The sequence below is a fragment of the Balaenoptera musculus genome, chromosome 14 (assembly GCF_009873245.2).
Source record: "Balaenoptera musculus isolate JJ_BM4_2016_0621 chromosome 14, mBalMus1.pri.v3, whole genome shotgun sequence".
Taxonomy (NCBI): domain Eukaryota; kingdom Metazoa; phylum Chordata; class Mammalia; order Artiodactyla; family Balaenopteridae; genus Balaenoptera; species Balaenoptera musculus.
In genome coordinates, this window is record NC_045798.1 from 19,595,882 (window position 1) to 19,601,906 (window position 6,025).

Here is a 6,025-nt window from a genome sequence, read left to right on the forward strand (position 1 = left end):
CGTCAGCTCGTGGCCCCGCCCTCGGCGACTCTGCATTGGTCGGCCCGCCATCCTCTTCGCAGCGTATTGGCTTCCTCAATTTGTCTGCGCCTCGCATTTCCGGGTTCCTGGTCCGCCTCCGCTTTCCCGGGAAAGACGCGCCGTGGGCCACTCCCATTGGCTGACTCCTGTATTGGTCTCGTGCCCGAAAGGACCAATAAGCAATAGGAGGGGCGGGGCCTGAGCGACAAGCGGGAGCCCCAGGTGCGGAAAACCCCTGCCTTTGCGGTTTTGGGGCACTCTGGGTACGGCCTGGAAACTCGAAGTTCCGATTGCCTTTCCCTTAAGTTTCTTCCTTCCGCGGGCCCCTCTCGCCGTCCCCTGGGCCTCAGTTTCCTTAGGTGTAAAGTGAGAATGCTGATGGTTTACACCTGTCCAACCCTGTTAGCCTGACTTCACACCCCGCGTTCTCAGCCTCCTCTCTGTGCTACCAGGGTTGCCCTCTTACCCCGTCTCTCACCTTCTTTTCCTCCTGACTTTTAAATTTACATCCTCTTGAGAAGAGCCTGGCTGGTTCTCTTGCTTCCCGGTGTGGGCAAAGAATGTTGCCTGCCATTTCAGCAAACAAAGAACTTTGCCTGCCATTCTGGTATACAATGGATTATGGCCATCCCTCAAGCCATCCTACGTTGCAGCTGCCCAGAGGGTTTGTGTGCCCTAGGTGGAACTCAAGATGGAAAAAACAGGATACTGGTCCTAGATAGTTCAGATGCATATCAAAGGAATAATTTAAATGAGCCTAGATTCTTCCATCTTCTTATAGAAAGGCACTAAACTCATTCACTTGAGATGCTTTTTGTGATTAGCATTAATCTTCTGAGTGTTCAACTGCACCCCCAAACCCCGCCCCCCCAACCCCCGCAAAAACTCATATCCTGGCTCCTCCCTTACCTCTTTGGAACAGTTCTTCAGAGTTGAGAGGGCTCTGCAGTCCTCAGTAATGTCCCTGAACAAGAACAATTCAACTTTCAGGTTGTATGTTTTGTTTTGTTTTTCAGTCGACAGTGAGAACTGAAAGCTCCATTTTAATTCACAAATATTGACATTAAACATCCAGGACATGCCCAGAAATGCTAAAGTACATGAGTTTTAAAAAAAATATTAGCAGTACAGATTCTGTAGTCAGGGAAACCTGGGCTTAAATTCAGACTTTGTCACCTTGGCTGTGTGTTCCCTTGAGCGAGTCGCAGTTTCCCCATCTGTAAAATGGGGGCAAACAGCCTACCTCACTTTTGCCCTCAAGTTTGGGATTTGCAGAAGGCCTGACACCAAAGCAAGCTCCTCTTGTCCGATGCACAGCAAGCCAAAATGCTGAGAAACTGAGGTTCGCAACAAAGAGGATTGATTTGCAAGGCAGCCAAGCAAGGAGACAGGAGAACAAATCTCAGATCTGCCTCTCCTTGAAGGCAAGGGGCTCGGGGTATTTATGAGGTGAAGAATAAAGTTGCAGGGCAGAGGCGTGGGGAGCAGGGGGCAGGTGACTGGAAAAAGGGGTGATAATCATCATTCTGCACAGGCATAACTAAGCTACAGGCCTCTGCACGTTCAAAAGGTCACCGATGGACCCCCGCCCATGCCCAGGTGAATGGTGGGTGGTCCTATCCAGTCTCAACCAGCTCAGCTGAACCAGACACAGCTGACTCCAAGTTCCTAGAAAACAACTTGGGCAAATACCTTATTGTTTAGCTATGGGCTGCTTGGAGGACAGGCAAGTGTTAAACAACCTTAGTGGAAGCAGGTGAAATGGATTTAACTCACGGTTGCAGTTCCCCCTATTTTTGATCACTCCTTAATCTTGAGGAATAAAGGCAAAAACCTTCTGGCTACTTCCTGCTGATAAGGGGTGCAGCTTGTGGAATCAAACTGCTTAGTACTCACTTGAAAATATTCTCTTATTCCTGGATTCAAAGTTAACATTTTGATTTTAATAAACAATTACTACCTACACACCAGCTGTCAAGGCACTTATAGGCCCAAGATTGGTAACTGAAACCACAAAGATGTACCCTGAGGGGGGCATGCAGAATGTCAGACATCTGACATTCTTAGATATTATATATGGAAGGGACATAGCCTGGGAAAATTAAGTACAGTTTCTACAATATCCTGACAAAGTAAAACCTCGCCAGGGGTAGACACCAGGTCTTTAAAAATCCAAGGACATGAGGAGAGGACCAAATTTCAGCTTAGTCAAGAAAAAACAGGGGACAGGAAATTCTATTAGCCTAATCTGATATGTTACATCTGAAGACACAGTGAAAATAGGGAGAGTCAAAAAATTAATGACAGGCACAGTCAAGGGATCAGCATGATCCAATACAGAAAAAAGGTTTTGGATGACAAGTCCAACAGCTAGAGGGATTAGCACTTCTCAAACTTTGGCAAAAGTAGGTAATCACTGAATTGTCCTTCCAAGCCTGGGAGGTTAGAAGCCAAGAGAAGGCATAACAAAGGAGAACAATCATTCTGGTAATCTAACAAGTTATTTAAATTGCCTTCTGAGAATTACCAAAGCCACCACTGCAGCAATCCCGCTCACCTTGATTTCTTTCTTGCAGCTTCTTTCTGAAAAGAAACTTAAGATCCATGAAGAGGTTCACTTGCCCCCTTGGAGAAGTCAGTGTTGGGGGTCTGGAACCAGCCAAGGTTTGGATGATCTTGGTCCCAGTTTTTCTTCGGCAGCAAGCATGGTTTCTGTTCCCCCATCATGTTCCTCCATAACGTCTGGTCCAGTGAGGATGGATATGGTTTTCGGATGTTTATTCTTCCAAGATTCCAGTCTAGAGGTTCATCGTCTCCCCTAAGAGCTTCCTAAAAGGGGTTTTGCTATGAGTCCAAAGTTGGGGATCCAAATGGGGCAGAACCCGGCCACCCCCAGGAATCCCCGGGGGTCTAGAGTTTCCATTCTGTCGGGGAGCAAGTCTCTCTATCCTTGTGAGAGTTCAGAACCCAAGTATTTAACAGAGGGCTGAGAACTCTGCCTTTTTCTTGGACCCATTATAGCCTCTTTCAATCAAGAAGTTCAAAGTCAACACTGTATTCTGGTCCTAGGTGTTTGTCTTACTGGTAATCAGAAGATCATCCACAATACTGGAGCAGGGATCCCTTCTTTAGTGGAAGGTCCCTCAAATCTTTTGCCAGGATTTCTCCAAACATCGTGGGGGAATTTTTAAACCATCCCCCCGCCCCCCAGGAAGTAGTGTCCAGGAGTACTGTTTTTTAACTCTTGTATCTAGACCTTCCCATTTGCAAGCAAACAACTCTTGGGAGTCAGAACTCAAGGGTATGCAAAAAGAAAAAAAAAAGCCATCCTTCGACTCCAATATGGGAAACCAACAAAAATCTCCGGACAAAGTAGTGAGCAGGGTGTATGGGTTAGGGATCACTGGGTGAATATCTTAGGTGTAGCAGTCTTTGCTCTCTTCCCAGACCCCCCATCCTCTCTCACCTCCTGGCTCACCTTCTGCAGTATCTCTTCCGGAATGGTCACAGGCTGTCTTTTGGGGTTGGAACACTAGAGTCTGCAGTGGGCGAGCCTGCTCAGGGGGTACGTTAATGTCTATTTGCCCAGATGCAAAGGTAACCCTGGTATTTAGTAAGTCTTGTCCCAGAAGGGGAATGGGGCATTCAGGCATGCATAGAAAGCCATGCTTCAGATGGTTTTTCCCCATCTGACAGTCTAGTGACTGGAGAAAGGGCTTTTTCAAGGTTTCTCCCAACACCCCAGTCACTAACAGTCTCAGAAGAAAGTTTGGAAGGCCAGGTGTTTAAGACAAAGTAAGTGGTCCCCGTATCAATCAGGAAATCCAAAAGGTGATTCCCCACATAGTCTTAGTCATCCGGGGCTCCATATGGGAGATATTGATGTACTCGATGGGATTTAAAAGAACCTCTGTCATTCTTTTTTTTTTTTTTTATACAGCAGGTTCTTATTAGTTATCCATTTTATACATATTAGTATATATATGTCAATCAACCTCTGTCATTCTTGATCACCTGGCACGCCAACTGTTTACCTTTAAGCCTTACTGAGGATGGGACGCTTTTCCAGGGTCCCTCCTGTTTACAATATGCACGCTGGTGGGGTCCCACTATAGGATGCGCCATTCAAGTGGGAGCTTGAGGCCTCTTACCTTTTGCTGAGTCCCTCGTGGGGGGTCATCCATTTGGTCCGGCTCTTCCCTGTGTCAAGGCAGTCACCAGTGGAGTGGCCAGTTTTATTCTCCGTCGTGCCCTTTTCTCCTGAACCTGGTCCCTGCCATGAAAAATTCTGAAGGCAATTTAAACAAGATGAGACAGATGCATCCCTAAAGCCCCTTCCACCTTTTGTCATTTCCTCTATATATCAGGGGTTCTCTGACCAATGAGAGTCATATTAGCCATCTTTAAATTCTGTGGGGCCTCAGGGTCTATACCTGTATATTGCCTGTAGGCTTTAAAGATCCAGTCTAGAAATTCTGGAAGATCCTCATTCGGTTTCGTTTTTACCTCCTGTATTTCACTGAGGCTTCTTTGGCTTGGCACCCCTCTTGGCAACCCTCCAAGAATGCAGTCTCCATGACGTTCAAGTTCTAGCCCATCCCCAGCATTCACCTCCCAACTGGGGTCTGCTGTTGGTACAGCTACGCTTGCCGTGGCTCATATTGGGTTACCAGGGATTTCTGTGTGCAGCTGATCTGCCTCTCCCGTGGCTTTATCCAGCACCATTCTATGTCCTTCTGAAGTGAGGAGGGTATTTCATAAACTTTGCCTGAACCTTTTTTCTGGGGGGGGGGGCCATGCTGCATGGCATGTGGGATCCTAGTTCCCCGACCAAGAATCGAACCTGTGCCCTCTGCAGTGGGAGCACGGAGCCCTAACCACTGGACCACCAGGGAATTTTGAACATCTGCCCAGGTTGGGTTGGAGGTTGCAAAGATCGGTGAAAGAAGATCTTCCATTCTCTTTGGGTCATCTCTGTAAGCTGGCATATGGTTCTTCCAATTAAATAAATCTGAAGTCGAAAAAGGATAGTGGACCCATATCCATCTCATAGGCTACCCAGTCTCAGCATTCACACCCCCAATGGGGACTTAGCTTAAGGGATATTGCCCCACCCGAGTTGGGGTAGCTCCCTGGCAGGTATGGGAGGGGGAGACCATTCCTATTTGTTGACTCTTGGAGACCAGGGGGCGGGACTCGAGCCTGAGGCTGTGGCTCAGGCTCTGGCAATGGAAGAGCCGGAACACCATCGCCTGGGGATAGAGAAGGAGCAGTCGCAGTGTCTGACTGGCTTCACAGCAAGTGGTCCTCCTCTGCATCTGAATCAAGCAAAAGAAGTTTCTCTGTCTCCCCTTCCCGTTGGACCATAACCCTATATCTCCTCTGCACAGGTTTATTCTGACACAACAACATCAGAGACTGTATATAATGCATTTCATCCCGTTCTTCTTCCCATTTACAAACTAAATCTAGTTGTAGAATTGTAATTTAAGGATTCTTTTTCAGGCCATTTTGCTCCAGAGTCTAAAGGATATTGTGGCCATGCAGTGTTACTAAACAAACAAAACAAACCATTTTTTTCTTTTCCATGGATTCATTACTCAAAGTCTCCCAATTTGGGAGAATGCAGCTAGAGGGCTGCACAGGGGAATTGAGTTAACATTTCTCATTTTGGAGGGGCTTTGCTTTCAGGTGGTTACAGCAACAAAATCTTTCTAAGGGTCCTTGCTACAGGCACCAAGAAGCTCAGTCCCCAATAGCCCACCTTTAGCAGGACAATCAGACATAGACGGACATAGATAAGACCAGACCAGAACAAACAAGACCAAATACCAGAGCCCCAGGCCTTTTACCCAGGTATGGAGTACCTTGTAGCTGTGAATCTTTTATGTTGGCTCCAAAATCCTACCAGGTGGGCCTCCAACCCATGATTGGGTGATCACTGCAAAGACAATCCAGGCACAGGTGTGTTTCTTTAACGAGATTACTCACCCCAAAGATGTCT